Source organism: Cryptomeria japonica, chromosome 6, assembly GCF_030272615.1.
Source record: "Cryptomeria japonica chromosome 6, Sugi_1.0, whole genome shotgun sequence".
Lineage (NCBI taxonomy): Eukaryota > Viridiplantae > Streptophyta > Pinopsida > Cupressales > Cupressaceae > Cryptomeria > Cryptomeria japonica.
Genome location: NC_081410.1, coordinates 253,168,960 through 253,191,710, shown reverse-complemented (window position 1 = coordinate 253,191,710; position 22,751 = coordinate 253,168,960). Strand labels below are relative to the sequence as shown.

At 35.9% G+C, this 22,751-nt stretch overlaps 1 pseudogene; it reads left to right on the top strand.

Moving 5' to 3' along the window:
- The first annotated feature begins 18,660 nt into the window (after positions 1 to 18,660).
- LOC131876584 (photosystem I P700 chlorophyll a apoprotein A1-like) lies at positions 18,661 to 19,687 on the top strand (annotated as a pseudogene).
- The last annotated feature ends 3,064 nt before the right edge of the window (positions 19,688 to 22,751 follow it).

Below are 22,751 nucleotides of genomic sequence, written 5' to 3'. Positions count from 1 at the left end.
AACCATTAAAGAGGGTACTTGCAAATCTTCATTTAATTTTTTCCTTGGGAGCCATGTAATGTATGACAACCAATTGACCTAGGAGCTTGTGGAGCACGCAACAAGAGATTTTGAATTCTTCGATACCCAACATCATCCTCTAATGGAGTATCAGTCATTGGGAATAATCAGGCATTTTGAATAGTGTAGATTTTTCTATTAATGTCTGATCACCCTAGATAATGACTACTCCTTTGGAATCACGACATCAAGTCAAATTAGAACTCAAGCACCTCTAAAGTTTTATTGATGAAGGCATAGCCGATAAAGAAGACCACTAATAAAATGAAAGCGGGTGTTTTAAGTTTAATGATTGTGCTTTTGAATATTGATTTCTACTATCATGGGGTCAAATTTAATAGAAACCACATCCTCTCCCTTTGCATAAACAAAATCTTCATTCAGAGTACAAGAAGATGATGAATACAAGTTGTTTCCATCTTTAACCAATTCAACCAGATTACTTTTACATGCATGCATTTATTTTTCTGATATTTTCTCTTCTTCAAACCTTTTATTAAAAGATTCAAATAGTGACACATTTATACATCTTTCAATATTTTCATCCTCAACTCCACACCAATATTTATCTTTTAAACATTTCAAGAACCAACTTGAAACAAAGATAGACTTGTTTTCATCTGGTAACTCATTTTCTTCAGGAGAAATTAATGATTGTTCTCTTTTCTTTGTCTGCATGCATGATGGAAAAGATTCAAGTTCCTCATTTTCAGCTTGGTGCAAGAATTAATTATGTTGTTGATTGTGACCCCAAGGCATTGATGGTTCCACTAATGTTTGCACAAGATTCCGATCACCAAGAACTGAGAGTTATAAGATATCGATTCTTTATCTTCTTCCAACGATTTTAATCCTTTTATCGGAGTCTACAATTGATGAATCTCTCTTTCAAGATTCTTGAGTTAAAAATATCTCTAAAGCACACTTTTTAGCAATAATGTAGATTTGTGATCTTTGTGGGGATTCAACCCTCTCTTTTCAGCTTCACAAATACTTTCCTTGAAAATATTCAAAAATATTGAAGTACTTGGTCATTTGTAGCAATTATTTCTTCAATCATTGGTGTAGATCTCTTTCTTGATTTGAACTGACTTTCTTGCTTGTCCTGGCATCGAACCATTTTTCTAAGATATCTTGATTTAACAGAGTCGCCAACCTTCATTTATTGTAAGGTACTATTTTATCTCCAAAACAGGTAAGTACTGGTCTTTCTCTCCCCAGCAGAGTCACCAAAAAATATGTTAGTTAACAGATTTGTCATTTTAGTTTTATAATCTCTTGCCCATATCAATGACATTCTGACCAACTATTGAGTCATTTGCAATGGTATTTGCAAGTACTATCTGCTTATTTTACAAAGATATGCAATGAATGAAAATAGGGTATGCTTTTCACCAGAAAGAAGAAAAGGTAAATTGGCACTTGCCCATAACCATGAAAGTAGATGTGAAAGATTAAACTCAAAATGAAGTGAATGTAGATAAATAACACAAAGTTTACTTATCCCACATCCACAGATGATATCTAGGAAAGAACAACAAACTCTTTTCAATAAATGATTTAATCTGAATTCAAAGCTTCAGAATTAAATACGTATACAACTAATTGTATCAGAATGGCATTGAAGAGTAACCACAAAAAACACATTCCATTGCAATTTAAAGAAAATATTAAGAAAAATTTCAAAGATTTAAAAATATCTTTTTTATTTCTTTGTTGTCAAAACATGAGTTCACAGACTCATCTCTTTGTACAACAAGATTGCATGAAAAGATTAGTCCCCCTCCCCCCCCCCCCCCCCCCCCCCCAACTCTATTATCTAAAACCCCTTTTTATAACTAGCATCCATTTGCAGTTTCAAAGTATCAGTTTCTGGGAAGGTAACGATCTTGAAAATGATCATTTCAAAAATTACCCTAAACAAAGAAAAACTCATAAAAAAGTATCTTTAACACTAAACCCATACCATAATAATCCTAATTTTCTACTTCCTCATCAGGTATTGGATTCCTGCCCATAATTTGATTTCAGTCATCTCAACCTTTGTCTCTTCTTCAATTAGTACCCAAAGAATAGCTGTAAATTTCTCTTCATTTTGAATGTATTCTCGAGCAAAGTCGGTCAAATCAAAGAGGATGTCCTCATGCATATGCTCAACATTAGGTTGTATCACTGGAGATTTCCCTTTGAGCACCATCTTTGTTTTTGTTTGAAAAGATAATTAATAGGGTTTCTTCTTGCAATTATTTCTTCTTGTAACCATTGTTCGTGATTTCCGGCTTGTTCCACAATTTTACCTAATAAGGTGATTGTCTTTCTATATTATACAAAATCAATCTGTTGTTTGCATGCAAGGACATGCAACCCTTGGATAATATTCCCTTGTTCGCTATCTAGCTAATTTAAATCAGGATCAACAACCGACAATTGGCTATCACAAGGCAAAAGCATTTTGACAAAGGAAATTCTTTATCAATAATAGTGTGCCTTACTTTAGATAGATCAAAGGGTGGTACATTAAATTTCATCTGCAAAACATGACAATATTGAATGTTGTGACTCATGTTGTCACCTTTACATGCCTTTAGCCATTTAATCAACCATTAAAGAGGGTTCTTGCAAATTTCCATTCATCATGTTCCTTGGGAGTCGTGTAATGTATGACAACTGGTTGACTTGGGATCTTGTGGAGCATGTAACAAGAGATTTTAAATTCTTTGATACCCCAACATCATCCTCTAATGGAGTATTGGTCATCAGGAAGAATTGGGCATTTTGAATACTGTAGATTTTTTTATTATTGCCCGATCACTCAATAGATAACTCCTCCTCCTTTGGAATTGTGGAATCAGGTCAAATTAGAACTCAAGAACCTTTAAAGTTTTATTGATGAAGGCATAACCAATAAAGAAGACCACTAATAAAATGAAAGTTGGCATTTTAAGTTTGAAAAATAGAGGGGTGCTAACATGATGAATCTATGCAGGAACCTTCACCTACTTCACCCCCACCTAAAAAATGAAAGACAAATGACCCAAACCCACTAGTGTCTTATGAAGAGTCAGGGGAGAGTGACACTCATGAGGCCATCAATGCATTAAGGGATTTAAAGGGTGATGAAGGGGAGGATCAGTCCCAAATGGCTCCACCAATATATGAAGAAGAAACACATGACTATGAAGCTCAAATGGAAAAAGGGGCAGAGCCTATAAATGTTGTGAATGGAAGGGTAGCTATATCAATGAGGTTTATAGAGAATAATGAATTCATTAATACTCTAGAGTTCATATATTTCTTGATGAATGTAAAGATGAAAGAGTTTGAGGAAAGAAAATAGATGAACCTCATGGGTGTGAATGAGTCCAAGCATGAGGAAGTAATTGCCCAAACCTTCAAAAAAATATAGTTTGATGATATACATATTACTCCTGCTGAAGCTAGAGAAATAGTTATGAAGAGTAATATGTTGATTTTTCCAAGAATGACACTAAAGAAAATGTTTTTATTAGATCAAGTGAGGAAACAAGAGGATGCCATGTTGGTAGTAGAATTTGACTCTAAAGAAGGGGTAAGAGGTATAGGGTATAACCCAAGAATTGAGATACTAGTTGCATGGGTAAATTTTAAAAGAACTAACAAGCCAAAGGTAGTGGACATGGTGAAAGAGAGAAAGGCAAAAACAATTTTGAAGACCATGAAAGATACCTCCCCATTAGAGGTGGCCAAACTGACTATGCACTCTACTATGTTCACCAGGGATGTAAAACACATGCAACAAAAAATAGTTGAATTTGAAAAAGGGAAACTGGAAATGAATGATTAAATTAACAGGTTGTATATTAAAAATACCATGTTGAAAGACAAAAAAAAAGGACAGCCTGATAGTCAAAGTAAAGCCATCATTCTGCATAGGCATGCTACCCCTAAACCAATAGACAACACTGAGGATAGTGAAGGATGGAGTGCAAAGAAGAAAAAGTATAAGAAGGAAATCAAGGAATTAAGAGTGGCTAATGCATAAGCTTTGCAAAAGGTGCCACAACGAATCCTCAGTACCTTTGAACAAATATTGACACATAGAGTAAAAATCATTATTGACAGGTTGGATGAGATGTATAAGGTCTACAAGTCCTTGTGGAGGATGTTGGATACATTTAAAGAAAATAAACCTAAATTGGAATCTTTATTAAAAAGGTGGGTACCAATGTATCTCACCTTAGTCACTCTGTGCAAAGTAACACAAAGGGATCCTAATGATTCTCCTACAATAAAAGAAATTTAGAAAGAAATAAGCACAATCACTAAAGAGCTTGGGTATGTCTCCAGTGAAGAACAATGAGGAAGGGAAAAAATTGAATCTTTTCATACATTTCAGCACTGGACCATGTTGGCATTCTACACTCTTATGAGAATAGTTGATGTTTTCATTGATGGCAACCAACTAGCAACCAACCGACAGATACCGACACTGGCAATAGATTTCTACATACACCAGTAGACACTTCACTGGCATCGACAACAATGCATACCGACATTTAGGTCAACATGGAGTAAACTTTTGTTTATTGTATTTTAATATAAATATCTTTTGTAAGCCAACATGGTACATTATAGTAGACTCATATATGTATGAGATCTTATAGGTCATTTTAAATATGGCATGAGAGATAGAGAAGAGCGAGATATGATGTATAATTTTGTATAAGGTGATATAGTTGACAACAAAGGTTTTGGTTATTGTCTGAGCTTAAACTGGTACTGAACCTAGCATGAGAGATGTTGTTTTGAAGCAGTACATTGTATTGGATTTTGATAATCCATTTTGTACTCAGTGTGACTCTTTATTGAGCAGTGAGCTCTAGGTTTTTTTTCCTCCCTGCATGTGCAGGCCCCTATTGTAAGTAGTATTTATTCATTGGCCAGTGAGTAAATATTGTGGGTCACAAATCCCATCGAGGTTTTTCCCACGCCAGGTTTCCTCGTTAAATATCTTGTGTTATGTTGTGTTTTCTATGTTGTCTCTGTTATTCTTATTTACCGGTACACTGTTTTGGGATGCAAAGTTTTAAATAAGTATAAATATTTTGCTAATTGGTTAGACACTGATTCACCCCCCCCCCCTCTTAGTGTCTTTGGGACTTTCATTGAATCTAACAATTGGTATCAGATCCTGGTCCTCTATTTTCAAAATCCTAATAGCTTGAGGAGGATTCTAACACCGGTATAGATGGAGAACTTAAGAAAACAATTAGAAGGAGCTCTTGACGATTTTGATGCAGAGAAATTGAAGAATATCAAACTTGAAGATGATCTAAGGACTGCACAGGAATTCATTAAAGGACTTCAGGAGAACTTTGCTATAGCACAAAATAAAATAAAAGAACTTCATGAGAAGATGTAGAATGATGATGACGATGAAAAAGAAACTCTTAGAGACATTGCAAACAAGTTGAGACAAGAAAATAGTAATATGAATAATGAAATGCAAGATATGACTATGAGGTTATGTAAATATATTGAAGATAGGAAGAAAAAATGAAGAAGACTTGACTAGGAGACTTAATGATGCTGGAAATGAAAATCTGAGACTTAGTCATGAAAATGATATGTTAAAAACATACTTGATTCACATGCAACATGATAAAATTGAGCTTATGAGACAAGTTGGAATTCTGGAAAATGAGTTGGCTACTGCAAATTGTCGTGCTTTGTGAAGTGTACCTATACCTGCAACCACAATGCACTCAATAAATCATTACAAGCATGGTTAGTAGATTAAATCAAAGACATATAAAACCATAGCTAATCGACTTATTGCCTCCTAGTAAATGCGAGTATGAATTTTGCTCTCAGATCTTAGTATGCAAATTCTAGTGACTTGACTACACTTAGATGGTGGATTTGAATGCTGAAAATGCATGATCTAGCAAGAATAGCATGATTAAGCTACATGAATGATTGATCTAGCATGATTAAGCTAAGATTTAAGCTAAAATGAGCATGATAACATTGCTAAAACTGATAAACTATAAGCTAGATGCCTATAGTAACAATGCTTAAGCTATGAATGAGATGGGATCATCAAAATGATATGAATTTGGGACCAATATTGCTCCAAAATGAGGTCTATTTATAGGATTTTCCAAGGCTAGGGGTGAGTTGGCATGAATCAATGGTTGAGATTGATTTGAAGATATCAATGGTTAAATTGGAGGAGGTTGGCAAAGGGGGTTGGATTAAGGGGAACACTTAGTGACAAGTGTCACAAGGTTCTAGAAGATGTTGGGTGAAAGGGGACATGGTGGTAGGTAGAATGGGTTAGGTTTAGGAATGGTTAGGTTATAGGAGTGGTAGAAGTTAGGAGAATTTGAATTTAGAAATTCAAATAATAGGAAAATGGCTAATTAATTTCAACAACTCATAATTTGATTTGTTTTAATTAATTAGGGGATTTAGAAGAAATGATTTTGAATGGAGGGAACTAATTAATTAAAGGGGTGAAATGAAACTATTTAATAAATCCTTAGATTTATTAATAAGTAGATGAATGAGAGATTTAATCAAATTGCTTAGTGAATTCAATTAAATTGGGGAGGAGGAGATTAATTAAATAATTGCTTATGTAATTAATTATCTTCAGACCATTTTTAGGTGTATACACAAATAAACACAAAGAAAAATTCAAGAAAAGTTCAGAGGAGCTTGATGACATGCTGAAAAGTCAGAAGCCTAATGGAGATACAAATGGACTTGGATTTGAAGTTGGAGAAAGTTCTGGTACTGCAAACAATCAAGATCAAAACAAACCGGTAAGACAACCTAATGCTTATAAATTTAATGTTAAATGTTTCAATTGCAACAAATATGGTCACAGAGAAAATCAGTGTAGATTTAGAAATAATCAGAATATGAACTCACCCACCGATCAATGTTCTAAATGCAACAAAGTTGGTCATAATTCAGAAAATTTTAGAATGAATGTGAAATGTTATGTTTGTGGAAGATTTGGACATTTATCTAATCAATGCAGATCACAAACCGGTCAGGGATATGGAAAGGCTATTCAAAGGAATAATATAACTTGTTATGCTTGTAACAAGATTGGACATATTGCTAAATTATGTAGAAGCAAGAATGCACCGACAAACAATATGAGATCTAGCTTGAAGGGAAAAGAGAAGGTAGAGGAAGTAAGGCAAGAATTTTATAAACAATGGATTAAGAAAAGAGATCAGAGAACTACTGAAACTATATCTTCACTGGTAGAACATAGTAATCCTCCACCGATGAGAGATTCTTCATCTAACTGAGGAATAATCTCTTCGGGGTATGGCAACAAATTGAAAAACATGCATTCTACCCTTGATTGATGGTGAGAAGATACATTTCTTCTTTATCGGTAGGTGTGTTAAGTTTTCACTTAATCAACGAGCATTTAATGATGTTTTGAAGAAATTTTTGGCTATAAAGCACCAGGAAACCCTCATTTCAAGCTCACCGAGCATTCAAACTTTCTGTGAGCGTGAAATCAAGCAAAGGTATTCAAGGCGAATCTAAGAAGTGTTTTTCAAGCATTCAACAAACATCCGAATAAGAGGTATTTTTTCATAATGGCTGCTTCATCTTCTGTTCTTGAATTTATTTCAAACCCTACCATTGTGGAAAATGTGAAATGCCCTAGGCCCATATTCAAAATAATTCCCAAGATTGCGAAGCAAGATGACTCTGTAGGAGCTTTTTCAAAAATACCTAAGGGTGTAGCATTTGCAAAAGACCCTAGGATTTACATACATTGCAATATAGAAGGCCTAAGATCCGAGGAGTTAATGAAAATGTTTAACAAGGTCATTTGTGATGAACATGGAATTGTTAAACCCGAACATAAGATTGTGGAAACTTTAGGTTTTATGGAGATACTGAATATCCCTCAATTTGCAGAGGAAGTGGTAAGGATTGTATTGAGTAGAGCACATGGAGAATTATTATGGTTGGATTCAGTTTGTAAGATAAACCAACAAGCAATTAGGGTAGTTACTGGTTTACCCTCAACCGGTAGTAGACCTGATAAGACAAAGAAGATTCCCAATAAAATGGTGACAAGCCTAACCGGAGAAACATCTGATAATAGATCACTTAGAGTAAATGCAATTAAGGACATTAATGTGAGATATGTAAGTATGGTCCTTGGATACAAAGCCACACATGCTAACAAACTCAATTATGTTTCCAGTCTTTCTATTTACAATGCTTATGAAATGATAAACAACAATGCTAAGATAGATGTGTGTGAATGGTTGAAAGATGAGCTTATTGATAATCTGAAAAAGATCAAGGGAGACAAGAAAGGTACTTTCCACTTTGGAAACCTTCTGGTATGTCTGATGTTATATTTCACCAAAGAGATACCCGGTATAGGACACAAAGACTTTGGTTATGATATACCGGTAGGAAAACAACTACAGGAAGCTTTTACCGGCATGGGAGCTGATAGAGATAATAACATAATAGATTACTTCAAAACTTTCCAATCTAAGATGAGAGATAGGGAAAGGATTCCTCAGAGAATAGTTGAGAAATATGACAAGCAAATATGTTTTGTCATTAAAAGAGATGAAACCTAGATGGAAGCAGTAAGCCCTAGAACTATTTGGGTTATTGAAATGGATTATGAGGTTGATCTACATGTTCTGTAAATGTATGCAAAAGCACTACTTGAAGCACCTAGAGAGCCATCTGAAGAATTCTTTGGAAATGTAGAAACCATAGAGAGTAAAGTATCTATGTAGAAAAGGACTAAGAGAAGAGAAAAATTCATTAGGGATGCATCCAAGAAGGTAAAAGAAATCAATGAAAATGTTATGAACTTAGTGGTATATCGACAAGTGAACTTGAAGGACTTCAACGGAAGGCACATATTTCATCAATTGACACATCTTCTGATAGTGACAGTGATAAGATAGTTGAATTTAAAAGAGTAGAAAGGAAGAGAAAACCCTCATTGGTACCCTCTCCTTCACCGAAGAAAACCAAGACATTAAGGAAGAAACAACAGGCAGTTAGGGAACTAAAGAAGAAGCTTATTCCAAAGAGAAAACAAACACCAATTATCCCTTCATTGAATGACTTACTGAATGAGATAACAGAGGAAGGTAATTTATCTAATGTGAATAAACGGTATACTTCTTCAAATGATACTAACAGAAACACTATTGAAGAAAGCATTGTTCTTCATTTAGACATTTATAAGAAAGTTTTGATTGAAGTTATTGATGAGCTACCAAATGATCTCTACATGAGACTAGAAGCTAAAAGGCTATCAGTGATGGAATTAGATAAGAAATTGAAAGTTGAAGCACTCTTGGTTGTTCACCCGGTTAACTCCAAAGAAGAAATAGATGAACTTATTTTTGAGGCTAACCGATCAGTATTTGCTAGTGGACACCGGCAAGTGAGCCTGATGGCTGGAAGAGTGAAGGAAATTGTAGAAGAAACAAGGGATAATTGGGATATATTCTTTGTGGAGAAAGAAAAACAAGAGGAAATGAATAGAATCAAGAAGACATTTAAGGTTTATCAAAAGGACAAAGGTAAAGGAAAATTTGGTGGAGTTACAAACATTAAGATTACTGACAATCTTCCACTGCCACCTTTGGATACTACACCGGTACACTCAGAAAATCCACCGGTTATTGAAACTGAAGGAATAAGACATGATGATACTAATCCCGAGTCACAAAAACTTTTTACAATGAATGTGGATACTCAAGAGGTAAACATTGTTGTGGATAAGGAAAACTCTGAAGTCAAGTCAAACAATGTTGACAATAGCAACATAGCAGAGAAACTGGTACAAACTATTGAAACTGAGACATCAACACAAATAGAGAAACCAACACAGACTGAAAAAACTACTGAAGATAAAGGTACTAGCACAAGGCCACCAGAGACAGAGAAACCGATAGTTGAACTTTCAGAGACAAAAACTTAGCCAGAGGTGCACATAGAGACAGAGAAACCAACAATCATAGAAACATTGAAACATATTGAGAAACCTTTAAAAGTTGAGATGCAAACACAAACTGATCCACCAGAAGAAAATGTAAGCAAAATGGACACATCTGATGGAAGCAAAGAGGTAATAAAAATGATTGGTCAGACATCCAACACATCTACTTGTGAATTCAGACCTACCAATGTTACAAAGGTACTTTTGGATTCAATTAAGAAGATAACAAATTGTAATGCATTGGCCTATAAGGAAATTGATAACATGCTACCCATTCTTAAGTTGATTGCACCAAATTGTAAAATAGATCACATTACTAATTCTTTGGGTAAATTGGACACATTGTCGAAATTTATTGCTGATAATGTAATAACTATTGATAAGGTGAATGAGGACACAATTAAGGAGAGAGTTGAAAAAGAGAAAAACACATTCTTTGAAGACACTATAAAGAAGTGTACAAAACACTTGAATACATTATTACTGGTACTTAACTCTACAATTTTGGCGTACAAGGAGCTATATAGGGAAACATGCAAACCTCACCTTTTGACATAGGACATAGATGAGGAAATTAGAAAAATATAGAAAGAAATTGATGATATAGCAGATAATATAATTGGTTCATTCGGACATATATCAGTTTTTGAGTAGGAAATGGCAGTTTTTGAGGAGAAGTTAGAGAAACGTGAGAAAGAGAAGGCAAGGATTAGGTTAAATGCCCAAGAACTTAAAAATAAACTTGGTCCTAAGTTGGACAATCTTATCACTCAGAGAATTGAAATATCTAAGGCATTAGTTCAAGGAGAGCGATCACCAGAAGAACACATGCATTATCTCACCGGCATGATCCAACAGACTGAGGCAACTTTGAATGATAACAAAAGGTTTATGCAGAGTCTGAATTTAGTTTTGACAGATATTTTTCAGATTGTAACCAACCGGTTACAGACTTTGAGGTGAAATTTTTGCACTCATTTGATTATTTTTGACAACCTTTGTCATTGATGTCAAAGGGGGAGTAGTGGAGAGAAAAATACTTGTACAGAGGAAATCACTTGCTCAGGGGGAACACATCTTTTTGGACTTTAGTTTTTTTGGAAATAGTTTTTGGATTTTTCTCATGAGTGTTGCCATCAATGCCAAAGAGGGAGATTGTTGGCATTCTACACTCTTATGAGAATAGTTGATGTTGTCATTGATGGAAACCAATTGGCAACCATCTAGCAACCATCTGGCAACCAACTGGCAGATATCGGCACCGGCAATAGATTTCTACATACACCGACAGGCACTTCACCGACATTGGCAACAATGCATACCAGCACTTAGGCCAACATGGAATAAACTTTTGTTTATTGTGTTTTAATATAAATATCTTTTGTAATCTGACATGGTACATTGTATTAGACTCATATATGTATGAGATCTTATAGGATATTTTAAATATGGCATGAGAGATAGAGAACAACGAGATATGATGTATAATTTTGTATAAGGTGATATAGTTGACAACGAAGGTTTTGGTTATTGTCTGAGCTTAAACTGGTACTGAAATTGACATGAGAGATGTTGTTTTGAAGCAATACATTTTATTGGATTTTTATAATCCATTTTGTATTCAGTGTGACTCTTTATTGGGTAGTGAGCTCTAGGTTGTTGGTTTCCCTGCATGTGCAGGCCCCTATTGTAAGTAGTATTTATTCATTGGCCAGTGAGTAAATATTGCGGGTCACAAATCCCACCAAGGTTTTTCCCACACCAGGTTTCCTCATTAAATATCTTGTGTTATGGTGTGTTTTCTATGTTGTCTCTGTTATTCTTATTTGCTGCATTAATTCTTATTTACCGGTACACTGTTTTGGGATGCAAAGTTTTAAATAAGTATAAATATTTTGCTAACTGGTTAGACACTGATTCACACCCCCTGCCCTCTCAGTGTCTTTGGGACTATCATTTAATCTAATAGACCATACCTCATATCATTGATAAGGATAAACACATCAGAGATTTCAGTGATTGGAGAATCAATTTTGTCAAATGGTGCAAAAAATTATGACACATATGAAAGAAGAAAAAGACATGAGCATTCAGAGTTTTAAATTTTTTTGGGATAGGATTTTAACATCGGAGGTGGCATATGTTGGGACCTCAAAAACTTTGAGGGCCCATGTAAATTTTTGTTCAAATGCACTCAAATTTGCCCTTGTAGAATAGGCTTGAGTTGCTCTGTTTGAGAACTCATAATTTTGAACCCATTGAATTTCATGAGAAATCCCTTTGGAGAAGTGTTAGGAATCTCGTAGAGATGATATTATTCCATTTGCAACTTCCCTAGACTAGATTTGATGAGTTTGTAAAGTTTCCTTTTGAGGTCCCTAGATTGGCTTGTTGATTTGCAACAGTTTACCTTTTCTGAGTAGCCCTCTTTGAGCCATTGTATTTTTGTGTCGGATGATTGTCAAGGATAGATGATTGTTTCTTATGATTCTCTGCTATTTTTTGAAGCCCCATGCTAAGTGAAATAGCCCCATGAATCTGTTTGAAAAATTTTCAAGGTTGATTCCATTTGCAAAAAGTTCAGTTTTGCAAACTGGACTGTGTCAAACAGCAGTCAGTAGCCCTCTTTGTGAATTTTTATTTCACACCTAGTTGACCTAGACTCCAAAGTGAGTGTACCCCATGATTCCCTACAACATTATTTACCATTTTCCCGGTTTCTAGCCCCCCAGCGCATCATTTAATCGATTTTCAAAGCCCATTCCAAATGAACTTTTAAGGGCTTCTCAAGCAACACCTTCCATATTTTCTAAGTAGGCAACTTTGTAGGTTAATAAATTTTTCCCCAGGTATCATTTCGGGAATCTATTAGATGCCCTGAATTCTTTGTATTACATTCTATCAATGTATCGGCCTGCAAGCCCTAATCAAGTGTTTTGGTCAACTTTTTAAACTGATTCCAGAGGCTACTCAGGTGTTTTGGGAAAAAGTTCAAAATTGCAAAAATGTTAGAATTAATGAACATTCCCTCAAGTGTTCGCATCTCTATCATGTCCAATCAGTGTTTTAGATCATTCTCAATAGGTCAGTGCTTTAGAAACGAAAAAAAATTTAGTCGGGCCCACTTTGGGGCCCGACCAAGGCTAATACCCAATGTGAAAAGTCAAAGCCTATTTTATTAAATATATATTATTTATAATCAACTTGATTTAAATATATTATATTGCACTAAGGAGACAGTAAATTTTTTAATTCAATTTGTTCATTTATGGGATCATTTAGGCAAAAGGAGTATGATGGTTGGGCTTGTGGGTATGAAGTAAAGGGAATTAAGTTGAGTCATTTCCCCAAAAAATGTATTTTCCTCCTCATGTGGATGAGAAAATTAAGTTAAAAATTTAAATATAGTGCAAGTATAATCAAAAGATATATCCTTGTAAGGAGATGAGGAGGGTGGATGAAGATGTGGGCCACTATGAAAGTAGTATGCAATTGGCAGGGGAGGCAATATAAAACTCAAAGACTTTATGAAGTCTTGTTATATTTTAATCCCGCAAAGTGAGCGCAAGCTACCAAGAAGGGGTGTAGGATCATGGGAAGAGTATAAATACTCCCTCGACACCCCGCATGCTAACCAGAGCACCCAGGAAATAGTCGCGGGGTAAGAAAGCGAGGAGACTCAGTCCTCCCCCCTCCACCCCATAGCTCAAAAGTGAGATGGACAAAAGAATTGTGTGATAAATGCAACATGAGGAAAGGAACGCTCCCAACATCTTGCAAGGGAGGTGGGTGTCAAGGAAGACTATTGTGTGTTAATAAGAAAAGGTCAATGGTCAAAGGCAAAAATGTAAAGTATATTGTCAGAGATAACATGATTAGGGCAAAGTTTAGTTGCAGAAGCAGGTGATATTTTAGGGTTTGTTTGTTGGTGTATTGAGAGCCAAATTGTGCGGATTTTAAGGCTGTGTATACCTCAATTGATCAATGGTTTTTTGTTCATCGATGAGAATACAGAGACACTACACATTGAGGATTTGTGCTTCCAACTTCAATGTCTCTCGGAGCTGAATAAAGATCCATGGTCAGTGAATTTCATTGTTGACTTGATGGTGCAGTTGGGACTCATGTATCTTGTCCTTATTTCTATCTAGGAAAGAAAGACATATAGTTTGGTCTTGGACATTAATGAAATGTAGAACATACAGATGAATGGGGGTGTAGGGAGTTATATGTTGGAATAGTAAACTACGCAGAGGGAGGTGGCATTCTTAGTTGTTGGGCATCAAGAGCATGCTTCGGGAGTACATCAATGGTACACACATCAAGGCAGTGTTATTCTTAGATCACATAGTAGGGTATGTTTACATAGCATATTGAATCATGATGCAATGATGTCGAATGGGGACGCCATGGCTGAAATAGCTTTAGAAACTCTCAAGCAAATTCATATTAGCAGGTATAAACCCATATACAAAGGAAGTAAGATGAAGGTCTACGCTGGGGCCGAGAACATGGTGCACAAAAAGTGAAGAAATATGATCACTTTATTATAGACTAGCGGCCTAATTGGAATGTTGATAAATGCTCATGCAGTGTTTGGTTGTTTGAATATATTGTTCTTATGCCTGGAAAACATAGCATTACACAAGGCGCATGTGTAGGTCGTGCCCTAAAATATGAGAGTATTTTATCAAGTGCATGTAAAAGAAACTTTCATAATATTACTGGTTTGAGTTACATGGAAGGCATTGGTCACTAGCAATGCTCATTGAAGACTTCCATGTGTAGACACCTAAAATTGTCCAATCTAATTAAATAAATATCTTTATTTATTTAATTACTTTAGCCTAATTCATAAATCCTTATTTATTTAATTAATTCATTTATCCTCTTCTAGCCTTATTTCTCATTTAAATAAATTTATTTATTTATTTAAACTATCCTTTTCCTAAATTAAATAAATATTTTATTTATTTAATTGATCCCACTTCCTCTATTAATTAAATGAATCTTTATTTATTTAATTAATTCATTAGCCTTTTTCCACTCATGACACATGTCATTCATCTCTTAATTCATACACTACCTACCCCTTTCATTATTTTATTATTTCTTTTACCTACCCTCTAATCATAACTAACCTCCTTTTACACCTCTCAATCTTATCCCTCCATTTCATATAGTGTCTTCTATATAAGGAGATGCTTCCTTCATTATCAAACCCCCCCATTGACTACTTGACTACACTACACTTTTGAACATAGGCGATCCTACTTGCAACCACATTCCGTTCTTTGTTGAGCTCTTGTGCACATAAAATCTGAGAGCAAATATATCAAGCAAGATCAATGGAGATAGGAAGAATGGAGATCCAAACCCTATTGGACATGTGATGGTATAATCTTTGTGATTTCATTTGATTTGCATTGTCTTAGGTAATCTTCATATGTTATGGTGGATCTTTGTTGTTGTTAGGATAGGGTTTTGTGGTTGAAATGTAGACACCTAAAATTGTCCAATCTAATTAAATAAATATCTTTATTTATTTAATTACTTTAGCCTAATTCATCTATTAATTAAATAAATCCTTATTTATTTAATTAATTCATTTATCCTCTTCTAGCCTTATTTCTCATTTAGATAAATACATTTATTTATTTAAATTATCCTTTTTCTAAATTAAATAAATATCTCAAAGACCTTGAAGATGATACACAAGATCACATCAGTATACCATGTGAGAAGTATGGCAAAGGGTTCAAGATTCTACAAAAAATTGGGTATGATGGCAAAAGTCCTCTTGGGTTAAGAAAGGAAGGCATCATTGAATCTTTACAACCTGAATTGACATTCAAAAAGGAATGCTCGAAGGGACTTGGTTTCATGACTCAAAAGATAGAAGAAGCATTACAAATCAAAGATGCCAAAATTCAACAAGAGAATCATTATTCCATAGACTCCAATGAATGGGAATGGGGTTTAGACAAATCCTCCAGTGACTACGAGCTCACCGAGACATTTAGAGAGCTAGATGAACCCACAGAAGAAGAGGAATTTTATGAAAAATTCAAAGTTGGTCAAGAAACAACCCCTGAGGATTCCACACAGTCCTTGTCTCTAGGTTCTAGGTCGAAATCACATAGAATGAGAACACCTGTCCCGGAATGTGCTACTAGTGATGATAATTTGGATTCGTTCACGATTGAGACTGATGAGGAGAGTGCCAACGATGACCTCAATAACTACCTCGACATACCTGAATATAACTACATCTTCACTTTTAGCCTTGCTAACTTTGAAGACATCAAAGGCCTTCCCCTCGTTCATCACCAACTTATTGACCGGGATCATGAAGGACTTGCACAGTTTGACACATTCCAAAATGATGAAGCTTTTATTGACTATCTTGGCATACGAGATGATCTTCCCCCTAGGGACCATAAAGCGGGATACACTATAGAACTCAATAGCATGGCATATTTTGGTGAGGGTGTTGGGCCTTCTAGTCACAAAAGTATAAAAATAAAAACAAACCAAGGGTCTCATGGTGAAAACCACACTGTGGTGCTTTCTGACCCCAAAAAAGTAAAAAGAAAGGACGTATCTGAGGGCGAAAACCTCTTTGAGGCACCTAAAGATGGAAGGCTCGACATTCTCCTAGCATCATATGAGGAAAAGTCATCCATGTTGGCAGAGGAGACTATCAAAACAAACATTGGTACAGAAGAAGTTCCACACAACATATTCCTAGCCCAATCTTTGACAAAGTCAGAAAGGTCAAAATTCATAAGTTTCTTCAAAGAACGACAAATCAAATTTGCATGGTCATACGCTGATATGCTTGGATTGGATCTGGATTTGGTAATGCATCATTTGATAGTTAAACCGGGGGCAAAATTAGTGAAACAGAAATTAAGAAAGATGCATCCACAAGTGGCATTACTAGTCAAAGTAGAACTTGAGAAATTATTGGATGCGGATTCACACACTCAATTGATTATCCTGAATGGATCTCCAACTTAGTGCCTATTAGTAAACCAGATCATAGTATCAGAATATGTACAGATTTCAGAGACATCAACAAAGCTTGTCCTAAGGATGATTTTCCATTACCAAATATTGACTTGATTGTTGATCTCATAGTAGATCATGCGATGTTATCTTTGATGGATGGATTCTCTTGTTATAATCAAATAAAGATTGCATCTGAGGATCAACACAAAATGTCATTTACTTGTCCTTGGGGAACCTTCTGCTGGAATGTCATGTCCTTCGGGCTAAAAAATGCAGGCACTACATATCAAAGAGCCATGACTACTATCTTTCATGATCTCATGCATGTTATTGTGGAAGATTATGTGGACAACCTCTTGGGAAAATTAGTAGAAATTATTATGAAGCCATGCGACCGGAAATTGACCCCTATGACCGAAGTTATATATTATATAATATAGGTCTTATCCACACGAGTAATGGGGAACATACTAAGGCTTTGGAATATTATTTCCAGGCATTAGAACGAAACCCGTCTTGACCACAAGCTCTTAATAATACGGCCTTGATCTGTCATTACGTGCGGCTATCTGTACTATAGAATGAATTCGTTTAGAATTACGGAAAAGAAAAAAAAAAGAGGCTTTCTACATATGCACCATCCAAAACAACGGTTTTTTATCAGCTGTAGTCAAAAGAATATCCCTCATAGGAGCCCAAATATGAATCGGTAAATATAGCCTGGATAGTCCATGGATAAAATAAAATCAATTCAATTGATGGAAAAAGCACCATAAAGATCAATTATTGAAAGTTCGGGCTGATACAATCAAATCTGCTCATGGGCAAAAAAAAGGATTCAATTTATGTAATAGGGTTGATTTACTAGGCTATTGAGCAGCGGTGTAGCATCGGATCCTAAAGACGTGAAGTACTTTCCTGGTAGGAAAGTATTCTTCAAAATTTCTATACAGAACATAGATAGTTACCTCTTAAAAAGATTTTTATCTGATCTAATCTGAAGTAGATCTCTTTATTTCTAATACTTCATCTTTTTTAGGGTGGGAGAAAGGAGAAAACCTGATCATTTATCGAAAGTGAAGTTTGAAACTCATGTCATTGACCCATTCTGTTCTTTCGGTTAACCTGAACGTATTTCTTCTATTTTGGAAGTTTGGGTAAAGGACTAAAGAATAGTTGATTGAGCCGTATGAGGTAGGAAACTCTCAAGTACGGTTCTAAGGGAAGAAAACTTTTAGAAGTTGATCTATCCCGACCGAGGAGAACAGGCCATTCAACAGGGAGATCCTGAAATTGCGGAAGCTTGGTTTGATCAAGCTGCTGAGTATTGGAAACAAGCTATAGCGCTTGCTCCAAGCAATTATATCGAAGCACAAAATCGGTTAAAGATTACAGGACGTTTTGGAGAATGAAAATGTCTCGATTACTATACTGCGAAATCGTCAAGAATATGAAATTTATCCAGACAGGATAAATCCATTTTTCATATTATTCGAGCGAATTAGCTTCTCTTATTGCATTGTCATTATAAAAAAATATGTTTAAAATAAAACAAAGAATACTTTCTATGGATTGTTAATGAAAAAAATCTTTTCTCTATGGGCAAATCCCGTCCAGAGATATAATTTATTAAAGATTCATTAATAATTTATCAATTCAAAGTTCTTTTGAATTATAAAAGTGATCTGTAACATATGGGTCCAGAGATATGGATAAATAAATCTGGATATGAAGATAATGATTGTATTAATATTGATATCTTTTTTTACCACTCGACGGGAAAGACATTTTATATCTCGCAACGGTCCATTAAGCACCTATCAGATATGTCATAATAAATATGAACACCTGTCTCAAATCGACTTCCCTATCATAGTCGCTCTAGTTTTGAACTAGGAAATAAAGAGAGGAACGAGTTGAGAATATATCTTTTTTTTTTATTCGACGGGTTTTTTCTCATGTCTCGTCTGGAAAGAGGAGAACTCAATGACCATTCGTTCACTGGAACCAGAAGTAAAGATCATAGTGGATAGGGATCCTGTTAAAACCTCTTTTGAAAAATGGGCTAAACCCGGTCATTTCTCAAAGACACTAGCCAAGGGACCTAATACTACCACCTGGATCTGGAACCTACATGCTGATGCTCACGATTTTGATAGCCATACCAATAATTTGGAAGAGATCTCCCGCAAAGTATTTAGTGCTCATTTTGGTCAATTAGCAATAATATTTATTTGGCTAAGTGGGATGTACTTTCACGGCGCTCGCTTCTCCAATTATGAAGCATGGCTAGGCGATCCTACTCACATTAAACCCAGTGCTCAGGTAGTTTGGCCGATAGTAGGCCAAGAAATTTTGAATGGAGATGTGGGTGGAGGTTTTCGAGGAATACAAATAACCTCTGGGTTCTTCCAGATTTGGTGAGCATCCGGAATAACTAGTGAATTGCAACTTTACTGCACCGCAATTGGTGCATTGATCTTTGTAGCGTTAATGCTTTTTGCTGGTTGGTTCCATTATCACAAAGCTGCTCCAAAATTGACTTGGTTCCAAGATGTAGAATCCATGTTGAACCACCATTTAGCAGGGTTACTAGGACTTGGTTAAGATGTAGATACACATTTGGACGTACTCTCAGTCATCTTTGATCGGTTGGAAAAGTACAAAGTAAGATTAAACCCCAAGAAATGTGTCTTTGGAGTAACCTCCAGGAAGCTCCTAGGATTCATTGTATCAAAAAGAGGAATCGAAGCCGATCCAGCAAAAGTCAAAGCCATCCTAGAGATGCAACCACCATGAAACATCAGTCAGCTTTGATCTTTACAAGGGAGACTCCAGTCCATATGAAGATTCATAGCACAACTCATAGATAAATGTAATCCCTTTCAACACTTGCTACATAAAAACATCAAATTCAAATGGGATGATAACTGTCAACAGGCTTTCCAGATACTCAAAGATTATCTTATGAATCTGCCAGTTTTGATGCCACCAATTCCAGATCAGCCTTTATTACTATACATATCAGCTACTTCAACAGCACTGGGGGCACTCTTAGCACAAAAAGTTGTTGAGGGAAAAGAAAAGGCAGTATACTATATCAGTCGCACATTGGTGGGATATGAGCTAAATTACACACCAATCGAGTGCGCATGTCTCACCGTGGTCTTTGCTTTGTAGAAATTATGACATTACATGCTAACTCATAAGACTAAGTTGGTTGCAAGGATAGATCCATTGAAATACCTTCTCAATAAAGCAACACTTACTGGGTGACTAGCCAAATGGGTAATGATCTTGAGTGAATTCAACATTGAGTATGTGGACAGAAAAGCAATAAAAGGACAAGCCATCGCAGATCAATTAGCAGATGCTCCCATAATAGATGATGTACCTCTAATTTCAAAATTTCCAGATGAATCCATTTTAACAGTGTCACATGCAAAACCATGGCAATTATACTTTGATGACTCATACACACAGCATGGGGCAGGAGCTAGCATCCTCTTTATAACTCCTCAAGGGGATTCTATACCAAAATCATACTGCTTATCATTTCCTTGCACTAATATCATAGCGGAATATGAGGCATTAACAACAGGATTACGGATTGCAGTTCAGTGGAAGATCCAGGAACTTCGTGCTTTTGGGGACTCTCAACTTATAATCCGTCAAGCAACTGATGATTACCAAACAAAGGATGAGAAATTAATACCTTACAAAAGAATGGTGGATGACCTGAAACAACATTTCACAAAAATAGACTTTGAGCAGATACCAAGAGAGAAGAAGCGAGCTGCAGATGCCATGGCTACAATTGCTTTACTGATCGATCTGCCTTCGAATGAGACCCACTATGAGTTCTTGGTGGATAACCTTTTGGTTCCTTCATATGAAATCACTCCTACTGAGATGATATGTGTTGTCGGTCCCAAGTCCCAGTTATATGGTTCCATTTTCACATACCTTCGTGACAATACCCTACCTCCTGATCTATCTAACAACCAACATCACACTTTCATTCGCCAATCTTCTCCATACGTCATTTTAGTCGATGTCCTATACCGTCGAGGTCTAGATGGCACTCTTCTTAGATGTTTAGAAAGCGACGAAGCTCAGATTGTATTACATGAAGTACATGAAGGGATATGTGGTCCACATTTTAGTGGTCCTACCTTAGCCAAGAAACTCATCAGGATTGGATATTATTGGCCCAATATGGAAAAAGACTCATATCAATTTGTCAAGAAATGTAAGCAATGTCAACTTCATGGAGACCTCATCCATGTGCCAACATAAGAACTTCAACCAATTGTGACTCCTTGGCCCTTTTGTCAGTGGGGACTCGATCTCATAGGTAAGATTCACCCTTCTTCTTCCAATGGTCATAAATTCATTATCACTGCCACAGAGTATTTCACAAAATGGATCGAAGTTGTGCCTCTCATGCAAGTCACTGGAAAATAGATTGCTACATTCATTCTCAACTATATCATTTGTCGATATGGTATTCCTATTTCTATTATCACCAATAATGGGCGTCCCTTCAAAAATCAGGATATTTGTGAACTCTGTGATCGCTTCCATATTTCCCATCACTTCTCCACACCATATTACCCCCAAGGTAATGGTCAACCTGAGGCATCTAATAAAACAATCTTTAAAATCTTAAAAAAGACAGTCGACGACGCTTGCCGTAATTGGCATATCCAACTTAATCCTGCACTTTGGGCCTACTGCACAAGTGTCCGCACACCTACAGGAGTGACACCCTATTCACTTGTCTATGGCGCTAAAGCCATCTTGCCTATTGAGGTCGAGCTACCCTCTTTACTAGTCTCTTTGCAAAACATCATTAGTGATGAAGACTATAGGGTCTCTCGCTTACAAGAACTTGAACTATTGGATGAACGAAGACAAACTGCTTTTAATCATCTCAAGGCTTATCAACAACGAATGAGTCACAACTACAATCACAAAGTCAATCCTCGAACATTTGAGGTAGGGGACTTAGTTCTCAAAGAAAATCCCAAAAATCAGCAAGATAGAGAGAAGAAGGGCAAGTTCGAACCAAATTGGCTTGGTCCTTACATCATCATAGCAGCATATGGATCTGGGGCATATCAGCTCTCAACTACAGAAGGTGAACCTTTGGAAGATCCTATCAACAACATGCACCTTCACAGGTTTTACACATAACTCTTCAAAGTATCCTAATTCAAAAAATACAAAAAAAAAAAAAAATTCAAAAATACAAAAAAATAAAAAATTTCAAAAATACAAAAAAATAAAAAATTTCAAAAATACAAAAAAATTCAAAAATTTCAAAAATACAAAAAAAATCGTTACTTGGTGAAAACCTGGCAAACAGGCGCCTTGTGACACAAAAAACATTGAAAAATCGAAAAAAGTAAAGAGAAATAATTTCGTCCAACAGTGAAAACCACTTTGGTGGCGCCCTAGGCAAGTACCATGGTGAAAACTGGGTCACCAATGCCATGTGTAGAGACATTGCTCCTCCCTCCTTCAGAATTCTCTTTTGTCACTTCACTTTGCACACACTCACGACCAATTCATCCATAATAAACTTACACATTCCCATCATGGCTTGTTATTGATCTAACCAAGTTTGGTTCGCCATTCATAATAAACCTTCCTTTTCACTCCTTTC